General features: G+C 41.7%; 1 protein-coding gene across 2 annotated transcripts in view; it reads right to left on the reverse strand.

The window, feature by feature from the left end:
• Nucleotides 1–3,717, reverse strand: part of ZBTB2 (zinc finger and BTB domain containing 2) — a 29,929-nt gene extending 26,212 nt beyond the window's left edge. Inside the window, exon 1 of one of the 2 annotated variants that reach the window (XM_085612496.1) lies at nucleotides 3,390–3,717. The gene's annotated coding sequence lies outside the window, so the exon portion shown is untranslated. Of the gene's footprint in view, nucleotides 1–2,434; nucleotides 2,795–3,389 lie in introns of those variants that run through there. The other variant, XM_085612497.1, reaches the window with a different exon arrangement.
• Between the last annotated feature and the right edge of the window lie 19,885 nt (nucleotides 3,718–23,602).

Genomic DNA, 23,602 nt, shown 5'->3' on the forward strand with positions numbered 1-23,602 from the left:
ATTACTGAAAAATAATAGCTAACCGATCTACTCTAGTGTCATGTCCATTGCTCTTGATCACTGACCCTTTCCACCACCTTCTGCCGATTCCTGTCGGCTATTTTCAGAAACACTGATGCCCATTTTTGTTGGATCTGTACTCTCTATTATATAAATCACAGCCCTCTCCTAATATTAATAAATTTCGACATATTACTGAATTTGTCAAGAGCTCCGGTATCGCTGTTCTGGTGGCACCATATAAAAACCATAAATAAAAATTGCTGTTGCAACATCTGAACAGCCAGTTTATTATGCAGAAACGTTTCATCCTAGTCTTCAATCCACCTCAACTCTGGTACAGTTGGTGCCAAGGACAGAGTAGCTTGCTTTGACACAGCTCTGGGAAGAGGTGTGCAAAATGGGGACTGTCCATTTTTTATGACACGTTACACAAAGAAAAGAAAATCTAGTTACCATGTTTGCCTTTTTGATCACTGCCAGCTATATCTCCAATACAGCTTCGCCAAATTCTTTTAGCATAGTGCTCACCTGGAAAGATTTCCTTTTTTACTATTTATGCTCCGTTTAGATACTAGAAACTTCGTTGTGCTCATGCTATTGCCACTGTCCAGGGAAACAGCCATTACAATGCGGCTTTTTCCACGCATGCCATTACAACGCAAGCATTGCAATCCGTAGACTTTACTACGAATTTTTTTACTACACATATGATTTTACGACGCATGCCTTTACAACGAATTTCGTTGTAAAGGTATGAATGGTAAAGGCATGAATGGTAAAGGCATATGTGCAGTAAAAAATATATATACACAAGTGTGGAAACAGCCGTGTTGGCCGGCGATCCACATTGTTAGAGGAAACAGAGAGACTCTTTTCCGCCTCCTCACAACGACATGCACCGCCCCCTCAGACGAGCTGTCGGCACAAACCACGAGGAGAGGCAAGCAAGTGTTGGTCAAAAGCAAAAAGAAAATGCCACGATTCGTGACACCAAGAACTTTATTACCGATCCCAAAGGGACCATGATCGATATGCACTAACAATATAACACCATCAAATAGAACGAGTTACACTTGAAGCAACTGACCAACTTGGCTACCCAACCCTGATACTTAAATACCATGAAAGGAAATGTACCTATGCAAAACTCTACATCCAGGCAGTTGCAACCACGAAAATAAGATGGAGTCCAGGTGAGAAAACAAAACGACTTAACAACCCTCGACTACGGACAATAGGGATAGAACCTGTTAGGTGAATGCTTTCATGTTTCACCGAGTTTACACATTGTAGCCACAAAACACACAGAACTTGGAGGACTGGCTGCTTGAAAGCACACCGGGACCAGAAGCAAAGAGATTTGTGTGACCAGCACACGGACAATTAATATAGGTCATCTGAGGTAGGACACGGATTGCAAGAGGGGTCAAAGCAATGCCAGATTACTGTGGCCCCACTGAATAAACTGAGTGTTTTCAAGGTGTTGTGTGAGGGGGAAAAAACCGTATGGAACGTTTCTGCCCAAGAAAATACTAAAATATTTATTGCATTCCACACGCTACAGCAATATTTAAGAAAGCCTTCAAGGCTGTCCAGTTAACGGATAGATGCTAGGGAGATGCACTGCAGTCGAAATGCTGTTTTCAAACTATTACTGGTTGCTATGGTTACGGCAGTGCATACAATCAGGATATGTGAAACTAGTGCAACAGTCAGGGCGCAGGTCTGTCTTTAGTTTACAGCGCCGTTGGTGGCACGGACAGTCTCAGGTTTAACTTTCGCCCATACCTAGACTCATTATTTTACTTGCATAGCTCATGTGTCTACCATTATCCCAATAATCTCTGGCTAAGATAACCTTGTCACTGTTTCTCAAACGATGTCACTTTAAGAGCAAGCGAATAGTTCGAGTGAGAGTAATCATGCATGTATTTTTATAACGTAGTATGAAGTCCAGAACACAAAAAAAGAACCAAGCCTTAATTGTTCATGGGTGACTACATCTGTACCTACCTACCAATTTCCTAAAAAGTCTTCGTTTATATGTGGGTTGCTACAGGCTATTTACCGACCAGATAGAGTACAGCCCTTAGAGTAGCATGCTTGGCCTTAAGTCCAAACAACACTAAGTGACTGGCTCTAGCTTCTCCCAGACGGTCTTTGGCACACGATTACAGCTGTTGCTTTGCCTGCCGACACCAGGAAAATGTGCGCAGCACCTGCCCACTGACAATACAAAAATGCTTTATTGGCACAAGTAAGCATTACAAACGCTTTCAATTGTTTCGGGTTTACAGCTCTATCTCTATATGCTCTCAAGAATATGACGGGGCAGTAGGCGTTCTCCCTCTATAACTCGTTATCTTGCTTAAGTGGCAGCGCCTAATTCCAGCAGTCTGTGCAGTCGCTGACAGTGTTGCTAGTGCCTGACCCTGGCTATCTCTTCCTGGCCTTGGCAGTGTCTGTGCGCTGTGATGCGGATGATGCATTATTCAGCGAGCGGCGCTGCGCTCAGTCCGTCAGCCTCTCCTCTCCCATTGGTCGCGACGGCTCAGCCACCTCGGCGCACAGTGCGGCCCCCGCCCACAGGAGCGCTCACTGCCTGGAGCCTGGGCCAGCGGCGGCCGGGGGCAGCCAGCGGGACGGAGACCAATTGTCCGGAGAGCCGAAGCTGCCGTGGCCCATTCCCGGCCAGCAGAATCCGGCGGCAGACGCTGCTCGCCACGCCCGCCGCCTCAGCCTTCCGGAGCACCGGATATGCTGCCGCTGCCTCCGGAGTGGAGGAGGCCGCACTTCCGCCGTCCGTCACCGCAGGGGGGAGGGGAGCACGCGCTAACGAACAAAGATGGCCTCCCCCCTCCTCCGGACCCCCTCCCCCCGGAGCCCGCATGGTAGCGGCGCCGCTGAAGGCCCAGCCTGCCTAGGAAGGGAGGCGCCGGTTTGGCGGGCACCTTAACTGCGGGAGTCTCTTACCAGATTTTCGGGCCTTCTGAACCAGGGGGTGGGAAGGAAGGCCCGGGGGAGCTAGAGTAAAGACCCAGGGAGGGTCCCGGTTACTAACAACCACCGTGGTGGCCCCCCTCAGAAGACCCCCGGATATGCCGGTCTACTCCAACCACGAAACTACACGCCCTCCGTCAACAATTACACACATATTAACCGGTTTCTGCCTGGTCCGAGGCCCAGTGAAAGTTGAGGACCCCCCCCCCCCCAAATATTGTCCCAAAATCTCTCAGCCCCCACTCACTGGTCTCAGACGCTCCCCGCACCAGGTAGCGAGGCCCCTATACCACCACCGGAGGACAAGGCGTCTGGGAGGTGGTGTCTCGTTACCGGGGCCGCGGCACGTGCCGCCGCCTCACCCCCAGGGATCGTGCGCTTCTTACCTGGGGGGGCGTAGGGTGTTCGCCGTGTCGCCCCTCCGGTCTCCGTACTCCCGTAGCTCCGGAGCTCGCGGCTAACTGCGGGCGGCGGCTACTGCCGGTGCTGCTGCTCCGCTCCCGTCCGGTTGCGTTAAAGGGTCACATGACCATCGGCGGCGGGGCCCCTTGTGCAGCAGCAGCTCCTCTCCCGCCGGGAGACAGGGCTGGCGGCGAGAGGCTGTGGCGGCAATCACCCCTCCCCCTCCTCTAGCGGCACCATCCCCGCCAGCAGCGCACTCACAACACATACCGCCTGCAGTCAGTCCGTGTGGCGATCACACGAGGCGCCCTCTCAGCCGCGCTCACCGGTTTAAACCCCATACACGCCCTTCAGAATAGAAGACCTATTAAGCCACAGGCCCGAGCGTGAATTGTAATTAGAAAACACAATTAAAATGTAATTTACCATTTTGTTGTGGTGTTTTTTTTTTTTATTTTTAATTTATTTTTTAGGTGGGCAATATTAGTTCACTACTTGATACCAGGTTGCACGTAGGAAATGGCTCCATATTAGTCTCATCACTTACTCTTGATCGCACTGGTGTAACTTTTCCCTTTAACTTGGGTAGTTATGTGTACGTTCAGTGGTGCGGTTTTCAACAACTTTATTCACTTTGAAAGCTTGTGATATGTAGACTTTTTTTTCCCCGCATCTGTTTTGCTCCCAGTGGTTGACGGGCACTAACCACGTGTTCCATTTTTTTCCTTTTTTTTTTCTTTCATTTAACCGTTCTCGGTTTCGTTATGTTGTGCTGGAAATTAAAAGTGCATTTTGCCTACTAAATGCTCAGACTTTAAGCGTGTCTTGACAACAAGGTCAGTCGGCCTTTTTGAAAGGAGAAAGGGCTTCTGTCGCAAACAAGGTGAGCTGGAACTCTTTAGGCTAACATCCAGATGGGCGTTTGCGACGGCAAAGACATATTGGAGAACACTCGTAGTGAGTTCTTATAGTAGTTTTTTTATGTTCTATTAGTAGTCAATCGGTATAGTTGCATAAATATGCAGTACCAGAAGACCTGTCGAATTGGGGTACAATTTCATTTACATTATGTGTGATACATTTTTGGAAGGTTTTATTTTTTTCGGTTTGTGGAAATATAAAATATACATTTCTTCTTTTCAATGAACGCTAGGTATATTTTACAGATATATACGTTACTTCAAGTGGCTGGCCTTGTTTTTAGGAATAGGTAGGTTTAGGTTGGAGGGAATTTTTTTTTTTGGGGAGAGGTGTGGTTGTGGGACCTGTCATTTTCCTATGCCCTCAACGATTTTGTGATTAGAGTCGGGTTGTGTATGTATTTTTTGCTCGTGGAATGATATCTGTATTGTTTCGTTGTCAATTTGTTGGGCGATTTTTGATATTTTCGGATAATATGTCATGTTCCATATATTGGGAGGTAATCTTGAGTAAACTTGCCCAATATTTTGTCCGTTTGAACAAACGGATTTCAAGTGTGAGGTTTACAATACTAGCTTGGTATATGGTTCTGTTTTTTTTTGTTGCCAGCTGGTCTCAGAATGCTGCTGCTTTAAATCAGCAGTCAGCCCGCCCAAGGATTCGAGCACCACTGTGATACGGTCCAACCTTTAGATGATAGTGATTGAATTGGTGCTTAATTTAGCACATCTTTCGGTGGAGGTGAGCTGACGTTTGAAAGTCACATGGTCGTGGCTTTTCTCTAACCGATTCTTGATATAATCAGCAATTGTATTAATGTAAATAAACCTTGCTCTGCTAACAGTTATTTGATGTTTTGAATTGTATTTATTTTCCTTGGTGCGTTGCAACAAGCTAGTGTTTTTTTTAAAATCTTGAGTTGTTTTGCTGCCAAATCTTTTCTTGTTCTCTGATTTGTCTAATTTTTTAGGTCTTGTCTGAGACAGTGCATGCGCTGTCACTTGTAAGATCATTTGTTACGTAACAAAAAAACAAGAAAGGGGTTAGAGCATGACCATTACTTACAATTGGTTGGGTTCATCGTCACATGTCTTTGCATCTAATTGGTCAGCACATGCTGCTCTCACCTTTTTCTCTTTGTCTATTCGATGGAGTGTGGATCAAGTACTGATTAATGTCTTAGAGTCCTTCCGCTGCTCATACTCCTCTTCATGTAATTTTTATTTGTTGTTGCTTTTTCTATCATTGTCTGTCTTATTCATTCGTTTCTTAAGGTTTTCAAAGGTGGGAGGGATGCTCTGAATTTTAGTGGGGAAGAATCAGAAACCTTTGGATATGCGAGTCATCTATTTTGGGGAGGGGGTTAATTTTTTTTTATTTTAGGTATGTCCTATGTGTTGCTCTAGATCAGTGATGTGTGGCCTGGCGGTCGCATGCAGCCCTCCTGACCTTTACATACAGCCCCCTGGGCAGCAGTATCACCGGGCTGCTGTTTATTCGACCCATCACTAACATAGCAAAAAAATGTTAAATATACAGCAAGCACTTATTTAAAAGTTAATTGCAGTTTGGGGGAAAAAATAACCAGACCCTTAACTCTAGGAACACCTTAATTTTTAAAGGCAGCCACTAGAAATACATGCTTTGCTTCCTCTACACCCCCTGCTGGCATAAGTGTGGCCCTCAGTCACACCATAGACCAAACTTTGCGCCCCCCCTGGAAAATGTTTGTGAGTACCCATGCTCTAGATGTTAACTCCTTAGGCGTTGCAGCTGTGCACAGGTAGGACAACTACCTTCCCCAAAACCACACTGCCACATGTGCAGGTCCAGTTTAATTTCTCAGCCCTTCCATCACCCCACATTAGGAGCAGCCTCCCTCATTGTGGGAGATGCTGCCATTGTGGTACATCTTCTTCTTTCCTTTAATTGCCCCATAGGATGCATGAACCTGGCACTTGATGCTTCAGAAGATCAGTACCCAGAGCAATCCTTGAAGGGACTTTTCCCATTAAACACCTTTCTCAAAGTGGGAGGGAGAGGAGTTGGCCTAACGGTTAGGGCACTCGACCTCGGACCTGGGGGAACTGGGTTCAAGTCTCGGTAACGACGCCAAACATCCTGGGATTCTGGGCAAATCATTTAATCTCCCCGTGCCTAACAAAAACATGAATGTGTGTCCTCATGTAGCTTAACTGGTGCTATGTTAAGCGCTCTGATACCTTATTGGATTTCGGGTCAAGTTCGCGCTATATGAAACTCTGCAAAAAAAAAATGTTGCTGCTCAAATGAAAGTTACTCTTCACTAGACTTGTAGAACCACGCCTGTCATATCAGAGTATGGTGAATTATTTTGTTAAGTAAGCCAATAGCTTGCGCAAGCACTATTGACGTTGCTATTTTTCAGCCATGTTGTCCAGCAGCATGGCTGTAAGTAATATTTCAAAAAAGTTGTTGCTTTTTCAGCCATGCTGCACAGTAGCCACGCTGTTGTGCAGCATGGCAAAAAACACTTTTGGACATTGCTAAATAGTAATACCATGTGGATTTGTCAGTTTTTTAAAACATATTGTACAGCAGCAGTGCATCTGCTGTGTATCATGATTGAAAGTAAAAAAAAACGCTATCATGCGGCCAGCATTGACAGTTATAGTGTGTTTTCCAGTTCAGCAGTCAGAGGAGAAATATGGTCATAGTGCTTGAACTGCTAAAACTGGTATTGATGGAATGTTTGGAAAAGTAATAGTTTCAAGCAGTGGCATTTTAAAAAAGAACGCTAGTATGCTGAAGGTGCCGGACAACCACTCTTAAATGAAACAAATGGTTCCAGATCTACCAAGCATTTTAACAGTTGCAAACACTCCAGTTTGGCATTTGCAGTTGTGAAGTGCTTTTCCTTATTCACTATTTCCATTTTAGGGGTCAGAATTTTTTCTCATGCACCTAAAATGGGATTTCGATGGATACTGATATGGTATATGGAGGGGCATGTTCTAAGCATCTGCAAATAATGTATCCTTGTTTTTCAACCAAAATATTGCTACAAAACATTGATATTTTACCAACACCTTGAAGAAGATGGTATCCCGTTTCCAAAAGGGGAGAGGAGCCCTTTAGGATCCCATCTCCTTTGTGAATGTTTAAAAAAAAAAAAAAAAGTTTAAGAGGGAGAAATCGTCTACCGTCTCTTTTTAAACAGCAAAAAAAAACAATTTAACCACCGTCCCTTTTCCTTTAATGAAAACGGTCAACAATTAAAAAAAGAAAACATTTGCTTTAGTAAAAAGTAATCAGTCTACTTAGTGGTGTGGTGATGCCAGAATATCACCATTCCTGTGATGGCTTCCATTCGTGGCGAGTAGTCATTTTCAACCTACCACATTAATATGCATGAGGTAAGCTGGATTCCGACCCGCTGCATGAGGAATTTTAAGAACAGTCCTATTAGTAGAAGCTGGTGATTCCGCTGGGAGAGAGTGTTATCTTACTCAGGCAGGTGAAACGAGAGGTGGATGCGTTTTTGGTCTTCTGGTTCAGAGTAGGTGGGGAGTCTCACTTCAGCATTTAACAATCAATAGGGGGTTTATTTCTGTGGCATAGAGATTGATATTAGTTGCACTTGCTCAGTATCATATTAGGAAGCTAGCTCTGTTGTTGGCGTTCATGCATGTTAACAGTTGGGGCCAGCTGCATGTCCTTGTTTCTTAGGATATGGATCTCTCTTTAAACCAGCGAGTTTGAAGCAGATTCTCCGCATTCATGATGTCAAAGTGAGTGGGGATGGATTGGTAACATTTTTGTTTTGTATTGACCACAGAACAGTGTTTAGTGTCCATGCGTGTTACCACATTTTGTTTTGTTCCTTCAGCGTGTATTTATTTAAGTAAGCAGCAATAAACGCCTGACCCGTTTCGGAGCGCACCGCTCCTTGCTCAAGATACCTGTGGGCTTGCCGTCATAAGAGGCAGGAGATCCAACAACAATGATGACGGAATATACATTTATATGTATTTTTTTTTAAACATAGGGGTGAATCGGGTGATACTCCATCTCATAAAGGTGACAGGAGTCTTTCTGGCCCACTTGGACAGCCAGATTTTGGGGGATTTACCCCCCCCATCTGTCCCAGGGGCATGGGACAAATGGGCCATGGGATGATTATACTTATACAGGTGGGGTGGCCCGACCAGACATTGGGACTTATCACCACCCAGAAAGCCCAAACACACTTTCTGCAGCTAGGAGGCCTATTGAGGTGGCTACCACCAGTCTGCCTCAGTTTTTATATGTTCATGTCCAGAGGGTTGTAGGCCCCAACCAGAAGGGTCTGATGGTTGTAACAGTATATTACTTTATAAATTGGTCAACAGAGAAACATTGAAGCATTTTCATCAATAGCTATTATTTACTACTTATGGTCTTTATTTTGTTAGGTCAGTGATTAGTTTGAGAAAAATAATGGCCCCTTGCTGAATTTGGAATTTAGTCTATTTTTGAGAAACATGTAGCTTTTTGGGTTTACCCTTAGGTTTCACACTCTTTTTGACCACACACTGCAAGTAGGAAGAAACCACAAAATATAGGGAAAATGGAATTCCATTTTCAAAAATGAAAAACGTGGCTTTTTACAACTGCTTTTTCTGAAGGCTGTGAAGGTGGAAATCTTTGCACAGTAAACCTTTTGTTGATTCAATTTTTTGAAAAAAGGCTTATTTGCCCAGCACATTTTTTAACACAAATACATTTGCTATCTTTTAGCTGTATTCTAGGTTTCTCCTGGGAAATTCAGTGTGAATCCACAAAATGTAGGGGGAAAAGGCAACAAATTTAGACTGGATACATTTTGTGAAAAATAGGTTGTGAAGGTTTAAGCACATAGTTACCCCAAACGGCTAAAAAGGGCTCAGCACTGGGATGGAAAAGCCTCAGCAGATAAGAGATTAAAGTGCTGTTGCACAGTAAAAGAATAGGTCAATGACATTTTATTTCTTTCTGCCTGCCTAACCCTTAGACCCTGATCACGAGCATAGGTGCTATTTTTTACACCTGATAAATAACAATACTACAGGGTACGTTATTTATCAGGTGCGATAAATAGCATATATATCGAGTTTATGGGAATAACGTGGAATCTGCATGATACTGTGCGCTTTTCCCCTATTTGATTTTGGCAGGCTGAAATTTCACCACGGTTGCGGTATTTAACACATCTGATAATTACCGGATACATAAAATACCTTCCAACTTGTAATTCTGACCCGTGTGTGTATGGGCTTATGGAAAAGTCAAAATATGCTGGAAAAGTCAAAATATGCTGATCGACTCGTAACAGGCAGTTAGTCTTTCAGCCCTGAGTTCAGTCTTACAGCATAGGCAAAAGGGTGGTTTTAAAGGAGCCTGCCTGGAACCTGTATAGAACTGCTTGATCGTCACCAAGCACTTATTAAAGTGAGAGAAGGGAATTTAAGGATCTGAGGTGATTCGCTCTAATTCCAATACTCCATACATTTCTTAGAGGGTCCTGGGGGGCTAACTCGGGGAGTTACCCAGACTGAATGGTAAATATGGCTTGACGCTCTAAACTGACTCAAGATGGGGAGCCAAAAATGAGGTCAATTTTATGATCTCCTAGGTGAAGACACATTAACTATGCAGTTAAATGCTATGCCTACCATAGTCATTGTTCATTTCATGATGTTTATGGGATGTTTTTGCTTTGAAAATGTGTCAATGTGATTTTATTTTTTTAAGTGCTGCATGTAACATTTGTTGTATTTTAGTGGAATAACTTCTGAAGTGTCATCAACCCATCACTTCTGGCAAACAAGTATTTATCACTAGAGAAACTTATGTTACAAGGTGACACCAGGTTTGTTGCAGAGCTTTGTGATTGTGTTATTTTATCAAATGTGATTGTTTTTGAGTCCGCACATTAATTACTATTGAAACATTAGAATGTTGAGAGCTCCATTGAAGACGATGGGGCAGCAGCGGCTTATATGAACTGGTATGTAGGCCTGCTGCTCTCAACATATCAATGTTCTAATACACAGCCTCTGCCTTTCTCTGCCTCACAAATATATTCAATAGGCAGAGGAAAGCAAAAGGCAGAGGCTGTGCAGAAGGACTCAGTCAGCATTCACCCTTCCCTCCTCATTGTCACTAGGGCTTCAGGAGGGAGGGGTGAATGCTGCTCAGCGCCTGGGGCTGAACTACAAAAATCAGTTCAGCAAAGCCAGGGAGAACCAGTGCCTCACTTCCACTTTCTTTCACAGCTAGTGCTGTGAATGTTTAACAGCTAACAGCTGTGGCCCTGCATATGGTTGTTAACTGTAGAACAATCGCAAGAAGAGCTGTGAACAAAGGCTTTGGAGCCGGGCTCTGCGAGACTTCCGTTTTTCTAATTAGAACATTCTGCCCTCATTGGACGTAATGTTCTAATAGCTTTATAGCCTGCTGTAACGGCTATTCTGGCCACTAAAGGCCCGCTCCCTTGTTAAGGGCCCTCACCTTCGACTCGGACCTTTAATGCTGGAGCAGACCTTTAATGGCTGGCATAGCTTGCTTTGGCAGGCTATAATATAGACCATGGGCATCTGACCTTCTTCTGTGATGGTCAGTTCCAGTGCTATCACTGACTGTACAAGAGCTCCATTTAGATTTATAGTGCATTTATAGAGGAAATTTGTTCTGAAAACATGGCACGGATCCGCCCCTCCCAAGTCAACACATTCTAAATTATTGCATTGTAAACATCTGTTTTATATGAATCCAGTAGCGCTGTGTGGGTCAAGCACCATCGGAAGTTAGCGTAACTATATTGTAGAATTTCAGAATTTCCTGTAAATCTGTTTGGGTATCCCAGAAAAATACTCTCCCTGATAATCTCCACCCAGCTCACTAACGATGGTTGGTTGATTGCTATTTGTCCACCAAATAGCTTAATCACAGAAGGCTCAGTAAGTCAGGGGTCCTGTGAAATGGCAGAGAGAGAAAAATAATTTTAGGTGCAGCGCAACCTGTAACATGAGCAGGATACCTGCAACCTTTAACAAGCATTGGCATAGCCAATAGGTCTTGCTTTTGGGCCCTTATAGGTTTTTAGCCGCGCAGCACATTATCCTGTGTGCTACAACGTCTACTGTTCTTGAACATGGGGAATTTTGACACTAATAGGCATATTGTAGAACTACATTGAGAAGTACTTATTTAACGTGTTTTTTGTACCACTAAACTGCAGAGGAGACAATAATAGGGGGGCAAATTAAACTGACAGAGAATTGAACAGAAGGGGTTGGGATGGTATAAACACAGGAAAACAGTAGCTGGTATAACCTGGTCAAGAACTAAGTTCTTCTGTATACATCCATTATAAATACAACAGTCTATGTGAGTGGATTTGCCTTTCAAATCAATTAGTAGAAACCTGTATTTGTGCACTAACAAAAGTAAACCTACGCACTTCAAGCAGCATCTAAACTCAAGTCTTGGTAAACTACTTTGCTTCATTCTGTGGTGCTACAAAACTGAAAAAATACGAGGTGGAGGCACAGTGAAGAAATGCTTAAATGACACAATGTGTAAGTGTAGTTGGTGGGCACTGTTTAAGTCTAAGGGGAATTTAACTAAATGGTTTGCTATGCCCCAGACAGCGTTTCCTTGTGGTCCCAATGGTAAATAAACAAGAAGCACAATTGGACCCCCAATAAAACATCAAATTTATGGCAAAATGTAAAAGATAATGTTAAGAGAAAGGGGGATTTGTGGAAGCTATGGCAAAAGCGGATTAAAATGACTTATGGAAAAAAGTGTTATAGTGTATAACTGAAGGAAATGCTGTGGGGTAGGAAACTGATGTGAGAAGTGCCACATAGGTTGACTACCTGTGCAGGAGCCACTCAATAGTTACTGAGGTAACCAGGCGTGCTGCTGTGTCTGGACGCAGATACTTGCACTGTCCCATACTAGACACTGCATGAAAGACGCCATCCTTGTCAAGGGGGTTAAGCCATCGACCACTGATGTCAGGGAGGAGCCAGTCATTTCCCTAGAAAGATTCTGAAACAGTTTTGTGAATGTTGGCTAGGCACAATGCGCACCTGTTGGTTAATGTGACTTGGCCTGAGAGCACAAACATTACAGTCTGTTATTGTGTGGCAGCAGTGCTGAAATCTCGTTTGCAGCATTAGCAATCAAGATGATAGGCACTGATTGCTAGCCATTTTAAATGCTGGAATAGAATGGAGAGGATGTGGTGCCTCTAGAGCCGGCTGGGATGATGCTGTCCCTAGAACCTGCCACTAGATCTGTGACCGTTTCTGTAACATTCTGGTCTGGGTTGAGGCTGTAGGGCCTGTCCTCACCCGCTCGTGAGGAGGAGAGAGATGATCCTCTGGTCCATGCAGGTTCAGGAGATGTGGTACCCACAGGTGCAGACATATTTCCATGACCCCTAGAGCCTGGCGCCGCCTCAGAGTGCCTAGTCCTGGGATATGCTGTGCGCCATTTGAAAGGAGCCTACCATAGTCGCCCATTACAAAGAGCCATGATTCTGAAGGAACGAGAGGCAGTGCCCGCCCCTTCCCGAGAGCAGGGAACCCCCCTGTGTCTTTGGGAATGGCTCATCTTGGGCTACTTCCACCGGCGGGAGGCACTGTTTGCTGAACTTGCTTCACTATGGAAACGTCTAAAATTAAAGACGAAAACAAGACAGAAAGGGGCGGGGTGACACAGATGGTTTCTTCCACTCTGACAATTTCCAGTCGCAAACTTCAGGGCGCTGGAGAGAAGGAACTTGGAATGTAAACTCACAAAATAGAATTCCTAATTTAAACAAACACAGGATGGGTGACTCGGCAGTGGAACACATAAAACAAGCATTGGCATAGCCAATAGTTCTCGCCTTTGGGACCTTTGATGTTGTTGCACCAAGGATATTGTGCTGGATAACTTCAGCACAATATCCTTGGTGCAACAACATCAACTGTTGCATGGCTAAACACTTATAAGGTACAAGGTTTAACCATGCAACAGGCGCTGCTTTGTGTTACTTTAGGGCAACTTTCCAAAGCAATGAGGGGTTGCATTGGAAGGTAGATCTCAAAAGAACACTTAGCGCCGATTTGCACCAGTCTCATTACATTTATTGCCAGATTTACATCTTTTGTTTGATGGCTAGCTGCTGATTTGGGTGTCTGAACCAAGCCAGGCCCTCTTGCTCCAACACCCCCCCCACCCCCTCTTTCAAGGTTGTCGTGTTTGTCCCAGAAATGTAGTGTCTCCTAAGTTCTTGCTGGACAAGAACTCTACAGTTGTAAAACACAGGCGACTGTGCGGTTCTGCTGATGGATAGCTGTCTTCACTGTCAGTTTAGGCAACAGGCCTCATTAGGAAATGAGGGTTAATGAGTTTACGGACGTCATTTAACACCCAAAAGCGGGGAATGGAGAAGGCCTGTCCTTAAAAGCAGGTAGTAAAAGACTCCTCCCGCGCGGTTGATTTATGCCTGGGACTTGGGTGATTTGTGACTTGTCTCCCACGGTAGGGGAGGGAGCCCGCCTAAGCATTGTGTGTGTGTGTGCGCACACGCACATTCGCTAACCACAGCCACTTTGCATACACTGAATGAGGACAGTATGTCATCCACTCTGACATAAAGCACCGGTAAGAACGTGCTTTATAAATGCTTCTCAAAAGGTTGAACTCGACCAGCTTTTGTTTGCTAAACTCTAGAAAGAGGTGCAGTGATGGCTGTGGAATGGGCGAGGCTTGTCAAAGGGGATTTGGGCCTTGTCTGCAGTGTGTTGACTAGCGAATCATAAATAATAGCTGCCTTAATTGGCTTTCTTCAACACACCCATGTGGTCATGTCATGCGAGAGATGTTCTCAGGCTGGCCCGTGAAAATGATCGCGATCAAAGGCAGATGGCGGCTGCGCGCGTGAACGCAAGCGCAAGGCCACCTAAAGCCTGTGGCAGCACTTTGAAAACTCTAGAAATATAAACATGAGAGCGGAAAGAAAAAGTAGAGTGCTGGATATTAAACATATAGCCGATAGTGAAAGGATCCATGGAGCAGGGGCGGTCTCCAGGGCGGAAACAAAATAGTCAAATGATGGGACAAATGTAAGCTATTCACCAACAAAACTAAAGGAATTTTGAAAGACAAACAAAATTGCTGATGAAAATCGTTGTGCATATTCAAAGCCCATAGAGTGAATACAGTATGTCTCGAAGACAGTGCATGCGCTGCCTAGACTCGACCTAAAAAGCAGAGATAGTGCCATCTGCTGTGCATTTACATCCATGATTGAGATGATAATCTGAAAAGCAGTAATAGTTGACAACATGAGCAGAAAATACACGCTCTTCTAAAGGCCAATATTTCACCTTGTTCTAGTCTGAAACGGTGAATTTTGAGCAGGCGTTTGCTTCCCAAGCCACGTGTTAGTTGCTCACTTGCAAAACAAGAATGATTCATCCACTTCTGTGTAACCCACATCTGCCATTTTAGAATATAGAAAACCTTGTATATTCTTGTTTGCATGGGGTGTGTCGTCTTGTCCTTCTTCCTAGTATTTTCATATTCAGTTCTCAGTAGTGAATGACATTTCAGGACATAGGAAAAAACAGACATAGGACAAACAGTATTGTAGAGATGGGAACCTACCCTGCTACCATCAGCAAGGACTTCAACATGGCATGGATTTAGTAAGGTGATAATTTTTTTTAATGTTAGGCTCTTCTCACAAAGATGCAATCGCCCAAGGACCATCAAAAAGCCCTGGAGAGAAGAATGTGCTTTTTAGGTCTCGCCTGGCCCAGCGCATGCGCTGGTCTGGCGAGACTTATTGAGAGGGCTCCAAAAAGTGCTACCAGGCCAGCCTAGAGCTACAGTGCATGTGCGCGTGCGCTTGACCGCGATTACTTTCACATGCGCGGCTGCTTTGATGTTTGATCGCGATCACTTTCACGGCCGCTTGGCATAGCCAATCGGTCTCGCTTTTGTGACCTTATAAGTATTTAGTTATGCAACTGTTGCATGGCTAAACACTTATAAGGTCCCAAAGGCGAGACCTATTGGCTATGCCAATGCTTGTTTGTTAATGGTGTTCCTCCCCAAAAGTGCTGCCAGATGGGCAGAAGTTACTGTTTTACTGCAGCTAGTGTATTTGTTTTAAAATATGGTAATTTACTTCATGGCTATGAACGTTTTACAAGTAAGGCCATGAGATCACCCAATATGCGCCAGACATATCCATTAGAATTTGCAAACCCATGTACAAGGGAATGTCCTGTTTAACCATGGAAATGACATGATGTACTAATGCAAGGTATTCACACAACAGGTGACTCGTAAATCCTTTTTCTTATGTACAATATAATTCAACAATGGCGTGATACTAAACACAATTAAATTTCACAACAATAGTGGGAAAGTGCTTGTTTCAGGACAGGTATGGCCTATAAAGTTTGAGAGCACCTGCAAAATTAACAGTGAGTATTCTCAAACTTTTTTCAGGACCATTCCTGTCCTGGATGTAGTTGGAGATTTACTCCTGGTTTTCGCAGGAAAACTATTTTCCATATAATGGCATTTCGTCATGTAAATCTATACACTGTACAATTACACATGCAGAAGTGCCTCTGCAAAGTCGCAAATGCTGATTCTACCCACTTTCCAGCAGTATGCTTGTAAACCTGCATCTGTCGCCGATTTCTAAGCATAATTCTGGAAATCTTTGCCTATTCCCTAAAATTACGGGTTGCATGTCACCATATCAAGGGCAACAATATTGACCCGCTTTTCTATTGCATCTACTACACCGACATGCCATTACTTTGTAGGGTAAGGATACCTTTACTATTCATAGTTCCATCCATACTTCTACTGGAACTTTAAAAGATAAGTGTAAGCAGAGTAAGAAGAGCAATTCCGTACATAATTTACAATATAGTGGTAAACTTGTGAAGTTAATGCAGTATATTGTGATGGAGTGCCCCACTTACAACAGATACATGTGCGCCCATAATAAACCGCAACCAAGTGTCATGAACAAATTGTTCAGTGTGGGGCTATCGAGTTCATTTCCTCCCTCGCTCTCCCCGTAGACAACCCCTCGCACTGGACCAAGTATGTTTCAGAAGACGCAGGCTATGGGGAAGAGGGGTTTTAGAGGGCGAAAGAGAGCCACTTTTCAACAGGCTGGCATTTAGAGAACCTAGAATGAATTTTGGAGGCACAGCGTCTTGTGACCAAGTAAAGGATCTCAAGGTCTTCACCTATGGGTGAGAGAACAATTACTAGTGGACGGCAGCATCGAACATACATTAGACTTAAAGGTAAGGTGCGGGACTTACTTGGTGCAAGCAGAGGGGACCCTGTAAGTAGCCCCTGGTGTACCGCAGACGCAACAGGAGCTGAAGATGGAAACCCACACTGCACGTGGAGACAGGAGGCCTCCATAAAATTCCTGCTACGCTAGTCGTTTTTTTGATAAAGCAATGAGCTAATGAAAACTAGCCAGTCTGCTCTGACAGTTCACAGATGAGTAACACTGGAGAATAACTGATACTGCAACTCTGGACATTGAATCAATTTAAGATGCTTTCTGCATTCAAGAATTCTCAAAAGGTGTGTATTGAGTAAGTTTATCTATCAAGGAGTAGTTTGTCTCAATGTCTGTGGCCACAAGGAGCTCACATCCCATATGGTGTTGTACTGCAAATCATGTACCTTTTTTCATAGGTCACATACTTGCATTATAAGAATAAACAAAGCAAAACACGAAAATGTATACATAATTTAAATTAAATTCACACATTTTATTAACGTGTCAGAACAACATCATCTGCAGAGTCTGACAGTAGAAAGGACTTCAGACCAAAGTAAAGCTAGCTCCTAATATTCACTTACACATTTTCTTCCTAAGGATGCATATATAAGGCACACAAGCTTTCTATGCTACAAAGTACCAAGAGCATGGATACACTATCAATTTTATTTCTCATATAGACACTTGTATATTCTCTTCATATATTTGGTCGAGAACGGGCTCTATCACAAGTTCAGGAAAAGTTTCCTAGAGGCTACATTATCTAGGGTGGCCAACCATCCTGATTTCTGGCTGATGTCCAGTTGAGTTGTCTGTCCTATATTATTTAGTAAATTAGTCCAGATTGCTAAAAGTGCCGTTTTTGACAAAGGACTTTGCATTCCAATGTGGGAGCATAGACGGCAGACAAAACATATTTTTGTAAGATGCAGGGCCAAGTAACAAATGCAGGCAATTTGTATGTTTTTTGTTTGTCTTTGTTCTACAAGGGGGGATTTCTTTTTAAATCTGATTGAAGATTTAAGGAGTATGTGATCATTCCAACTTCGCAGATCTGTTTGCAGAAAACCAACAATATTAAAGCACATATTTGCAAAGATCTTTTTGTTATAGAGTAAAAATATTGTTTTTTATTTTACATGGAAAATATTAGACGAAAGTATTAAGTAAAAGGAAACCATGGTTAGCAATATATGTTGCAAATATTTAAACCTTCGAGCAAATGCCTTCCTTTTAAATTATTGTGAAAGTAGTTTTCTGAAAAAGAAAGGTGCTGACATTTCAGCTTCAGTGGTCAATGCGGATAGGATTCTGACTTTGTAAATTAGCATCAAAACATCCAAAATTGATTGTTCTGGGAATATTCATATACAGTTATAACACATAAAAAGGACTGTGCCCTCTTCGCACTTTTACTAATGGAGAGTTGGATGTTTCAGATCGAGTCACAAAGGCATGTAAAACTACCTAAAAGAGTACTGTAGTGCTACTACCTGTGCTCATAAATGCTTTTGTGAATCACCCTTTAGGTTTTATTCCTTGCAATCTGGGGCATGTATTCCTAGTTTTATATTAAGCTAAACAAAAGGGCAAGTAAAAACTTGAAAGGAGTAGCAGGTTGTGCATAGGCCTGGGGAAACATTGATGGCCTGTCTTGCTGTATCAATATTTTGTATTAAGCGAAATAAAAGGCTACATTACATTCACCAGTTCTAAAAATAAATACAAAAGTAAATATTTGAAGCAATCTGCGCATTTGACTCATTAAGCTAACCTGTTTCTCATTATTCTATTTAAAACCCCAACCAAACTGCCTTCTTTCATCAGTGTAGTTCCAGGTGAGGCTCAGAGGAATGCAAGGTCGTAGATGCAGGGGAGTGGAGAGATGCGGGGACAGGGTATTCAGGGTTGGGTCAGCCATTACTTTTGTTTGCTTCCTATATATACTTGCCTAGTGGACAAAGACGTAAGGTATGTGAAGTAGGCTATTTCCCCTTCCCCCACATTTTTAGGGGCCTTAGAACCGAGTCTCATCACATACCTTCCCGGGATTACTATGTTACTACTGCCAGGCTTGCCACATCACTAAAAATACTAAGCTAGAGATTTCTTTCAATACAAATGCAATATAACAACTGTTGTTTGAGGCACTTAGAAGTTGCAAAAACAGTAAGAAGCGCTAAATAAAAACAGTTTATTACTTTTAGAACCGTGATTTAAAAACAAGTTTTTATTATTTCCTATATGAGGTGAAGAGAGTTCACAGATTATTTACAGCAGTGACTGAAACAGTAGCTTTATCACTGAATAGTAAAGCCATGTGTGATACTGGCCACTGGTACATGCATCTTGATTATTAGATGTCAATAAACAGAGCACAAACTAATGAGGCATACATATTAGTATGCAGTGTTGTTTTTATTGTTCTAAGGCATTAAGATTCTAGTGTGTTAATATTATCACAGTGGCACTGTCTTGCATCACAAGGCCTCTCTGGGAAAGAATCGCTCTTCGAGGAGCACCACTGTTTTTTTTGTTTGTTTCTGCATTAATTTCTTTACATTAGCTTACATTCAATATTCTTTTTTTTTACACTTACAAACTCTTGTTCAGTCTACTGAAGAGACTGGACCAGGGGTCTCCAACCTTTTTTGTAGTGAGAGTTACTTTTGATCAGTGTAAATCATTGTGCGCTACTGAAGGCTTTGCAACTCGCGCATTGTTACCAGACACTTTCACGCCCAGGTCCATTGACCTTAAGCTTAATGTCTATAGAACCAGATACTACTGTTTGAACAAAATACTTTGACTAGGGAGCACAACAAAAAGACTGCCATGTGTGTTAGTAACAGTGTGGTCTTTAGGGATGTGTGAACATGTGGCATATGAATGGGATGAATATATATGGGTGATTGAGAGCCGACGTCATATGTACTTGTGGCACTGGAATACCTTTTGTCCTATGTGGCACCGTTACATTTATAATACAGACATATAACCGTTTTTTAAATGGAAGAATATAAAGTCTAGAAAAGGTTCTGCAAAAATGTTCATGATATGAAACATTTTTCTGCACTTTACATTTCTCCCACTTCACATAATGGCTGTATTTTCCCGTTATAAATATGGCACCATGTCTACCACCCACTCTAAGCAAGATGCCTGCTGTGAATAAAGGAGACTTTTTTAAATGGGGGAAAATTAAACTGAAGAATTAACTTAAGGATTCCATGAAACTCATTTTAATTTAATCTAATTTCCAAGTGTTAGATTTACAAACACTAGGCATCTTACTCCCAGTGGCTTTAATCAAGGTGCCATATTTATAACAGAAAAATACAGCCATTTGTTTAAATGGGAGGAATTTAAAGAGAAGAAACATGCGTCATAAAACATTAAGACGTAATTGGCTTAACTGAAAGAGGAGAAAAACATTAAGAAAAGTTTTCATAAAAATATTTTTCTGTGCTTTCAATTTCTACCATTTAAAAAAGAGAACTGTATTTTTCAGTTATAAATATGCCAAAGCGTCTACTGGCTACTGAGAGCATGAGGCATGCCATTTGTAAATGCAACACTTTGATATAGGAGAAAATGAAAATTTGTTTTAATGAGGTTATTTTTCATTTAAAAACATTCAGAAATCCCATATTTTTATATGCAAAGAGGTACCCGCCAGGGTTGCCCTCTCTCCCCATTACTTTTTTTGTTGTTTTTGGAACCCTTTCTCGAACGAATTAGAAACAATCACCTTATTACTGGTTTTACATTGCAATCCCACCAAATTAAACTTTCTGCATATGCAGATGATATTCTTATTTACATGTCTAACCCTATTTCTACGTTACCCCCCTTTTTACATGAAATCTCATTGTTCTCTAGTGTTTCCGGCTATAAATTAAATTTCTCCAAAACTGAGATTTTACCTTTAAACTCCTCATGTTATCGACATATGTTTGATTCTACCAATTTTACATGGTGCCCTCAAAAAATTAGATATTTAGGAACATGGTTTTCCTCTAATATCCGTGATACTTTATCCCATAATTTTACTGCTCTAAAACTTAAAATTACTAATTTGTTGACCTCTTGGTCTCCCTTATTTTTATCTTGGTGGGGCAGATTAGATACAATTAAAATGATGATTGTTCCTCAGGTACTGTTTATATGATCAATGTTGCCATTCAAAATTCCCAATTATTTTACGCAGATAAATTCTATATGTTCCAAGTTTCTATGGAATAATAAACATGCACGCATTGCATTATCCAAATTAATTCATCCCAAAACAAAGGGGGGGGGGTTCGATTTCCTGATTTTAGACTATATCATAGTGCTTTTTTGATTCATCAATATTATGCTATGTCCAAAGATTATCAAGATTTATCTAAACCGTCTTGGGTTACTATTGAATGTTCATTATTAAATGAATTTTCCTTACAGGATGTTGTATTCATGACCAATTGTACTTTTATTTCTAAATATCCAATTTTGAAATATTCTCACTACCTTTTACATACACTCTTTTTTAAGTATTTTGACGCTTTTCAATCTTTCCTAGCCTCCTCATTATGGTATAATAAATACATCAAATTTCGTCATTAATCTTTTTACTACAAACATTGGAAACAAAGGGCCTTTTATATGTCAATCAGATGATTGTTAACAATGTAATTTTGCCTTTCCATCAATTGCAACAGACCTTTAATCTACCCGATTCATGTATTCAACAATATAACACTTTAGTTCCACCTCTCCAGAGATGTTTACAAAATTTCATATCTCAGCCAACTCCCACTTCATTCGCACCAGTCACACCCTTATACCAAGTACCTAATGATACTATTCCAAGTGCCTCGTTCATATATAAGTCTTTATCTTTACCCACTGGCGCACGAAACAAATCTAATGTTGAGATGGAATGGGAACTGGATTTATCTCTAACACTATCTATCTCTCAATGGGATAAATTATGGCAAAAACCCTTCGTCTTCTAAAGCTGCAAATATCACACAGTCCCTGTATTTTATTTATAATAGAATCGTTCTCACTCCCCTTCTTCTTCATAAATTTAACAAATCATTCTCACCTTCTTGTTGGTCATGTCTTAATGCTGAAGGTTCTTTAATACATTTACTTTATTACTGTCCTACGGTTCATGTTTTTTGGAAAACTATTTGGTCAAAATGTCTAATGATTTTTTCTTATAATATTCAATTTAACATCCAAAATGTATTTTTAGGTTCTCTGTCTCCAGATTTTGAACATTCTCCTTCCAAATCAATTTTACTTGACTTATTTATTTCTGTTGCTTTTAAAGTTATATTATCCTGCTGGAAAGACAATTCTAAGCTATCCTTTCTACTCTGGTGGAATTTAATATGTGATGAACATAGAATTGCTTCGATATCTGATGCCTCAATACATCTGCAGATTAAATCTGATCTACTATGGCTACCGTTCACAAATTATCTGTCATCAAATTCACCTTCTTTATAATTTTTTCTTCTCTATCCAATACTTTTTCCTTTTCCTTTTTCCTTCCTACTCTCATCTCTTTCTAATCCTTTTTCTCCTTTTTTCTTTTCTAATAAAATGTTCTAAATATAGTTTATTCACCCATTTTTTCACAGCTATACAGTGTTCTCTTTTCTAGTTCCCATTTCAGGCTTGTAATGCATATGTGTTATTTTTTCATAGTTCATTCTGACTGTTATTCTGAATTCCTGTAATCTTATGTTCACAATTTTCAATCTACTTGTTTTACAAATGTTCTTATTGTCTAACTATATGCTCATATCCTCATCTGAACGTTATCATATTTGTATCTCTGTGTTCTTTATTGTCAATAAAAATTATTTAACCTAAAAAATAATTCAGAAACAACATTTTGTTCTCACACGCCAGTACTGAGTTGGCAAGTACTTATTTAAGAGTTGAATATCTCAGTGCTTCTATTCTTCACCTCTGTGCGATGGGTCATAAATAGGGCTCCCGGTTTTCCGTTTAAACTGATTTTTACATATAAATACAGACGGAAAACAATTTTTCCTTTGCCTGTATTTATATGTAAAAACTGCAAAATACTAGCAAAGTTTGCATACGTTTAGAAATGTTGGGATTTCGCCTTTTTACTGTACTCCCCAGGCGCTCAACACCCATTACGCTCAAAGAGCTTCAGGCCCCCCTTTGTGTGTGTCAGCCTGGCGGAGACAGCTTACCGGGCTCTCACACAGCCGGACCGAGTACTTCACAGGTCTTTAAAAGACCATTCACTTGCTAACGAGGCTTTGTTCTTTCACTCCTTCTCAGAGCCCCTGCATATTCACTCTGCCGATTGCTGGAAGAATCAGCCCTCCACCCTGAAATTTTGATTATCCGCTCCGAAATTTCAAAATTTCACTCTAGTTGCGCCTCTGGTACTCCCCATGGGATACATTAATGTTTTGACTGCTGAGTTGATTTTAGAGGCATTGTGTATATTGTTGTGAAACGAAATTGGAAAATAAAGATGCTAATAAAAGAGAACACTGGTACCATTAGACATCAACATTATACTAATTTTCATGGGCACAGTATTTCCTCATTCTATCCATTTCATTAGCCTCGGTTGCTCGTGCTCAGTACCCTAGTTCCAGACCACCCGACATCTTGTGCATGCCCATTCACCCCTGTGGCCTCTTACCCTGCAGTCAAACAGCAATTTGAAATGTTGCCTTACTTTATTCTTTCATGGGCCCCCTGATAGAGCCAGCTCTGTTCGGCAGTCTTGCCCTAATGACCTTGAATATGTCTTTAAAAGAGAGCTTAACTACAGATTTCATGTAATTTCTTTTTAATATGGAACCAGCATGTGTTTCAGCTTTTCGTGCCCTCTTTTGCCAGGTCATTAGAGTGCACAAGAACACTCCTTCAAATTCTAAATGTGTTTACATCGATTAT

This window comes from Triturus cristatus, chromosome 6 (assembly GCF_964204655.1).
Source record: "Triturus cristatus chromosome 6, aTriCri1.1, whole genome shotgun sequence".
In the NCBI taxonomy this organism is placed as follows: domain Eukaryota; kingdom Metazoa; phylum Chordata; class Amphibia; order Caudata; family Salamandridae; genus Triturus; species Triturus cristatus.